A 477-nucleotide genomic window follows, 5' to 3' on the forward strand; every position below is an offset into this window, starting at 1 on the left:
GATGGGGGGGGGGGGTTGCCGTGGGAGGGGTGAGTGTTCGAAGCTGCGCCCTAGGCAGCAGTACGCCCTAGGCGGCTGCCTAGTTTGTCTAGTGGCAGCACCGGCCCTGAATGTACCATATGTAGAACAGGCCCTTTGCCACATGTTGCTGCAACGTACAAGTGGGGATGGACCCTTATATTTCCTCCCTAGGCCCAGTTCACATTATTGTGTTACAAAAACACACATGTTCCCCCCGCACACTACCTACCGTGGAACAAAGCTTAGCCATCTTTTCTGCATAGCAACCCAACACACTATGCCAACAGAGGTGCACTTCACTGCAGTGCCAAGGACACACCTTTGTTGCGTTCCGCTGCCAAAAAAGTTTCAGGTCAGATCTCTGGACCGTTGAGATGCATTGCCAGCATGTTCATTTTGACATTACATAGCACACGCTCACACACATGGTTAACACGCGTGCAGTAAGCCCGTGAC

The sequence above is a fragment of the Nanorana parkeri genome, unplaced genomic scaffold, assembly GCF_000935625.1.
Source record: "Nanorana parkeri isolate BGI_ZX_2015 unplaced genomic scaffold, ASM93562v1 scaffold2117, whole genome shotgun sequence".
Lineage (NCBI taxonomy): Eukaryota > Metazoa > Chordata > Amphibia > Anura > Dicroglossidae > Nanorana > Nanorana parkeri.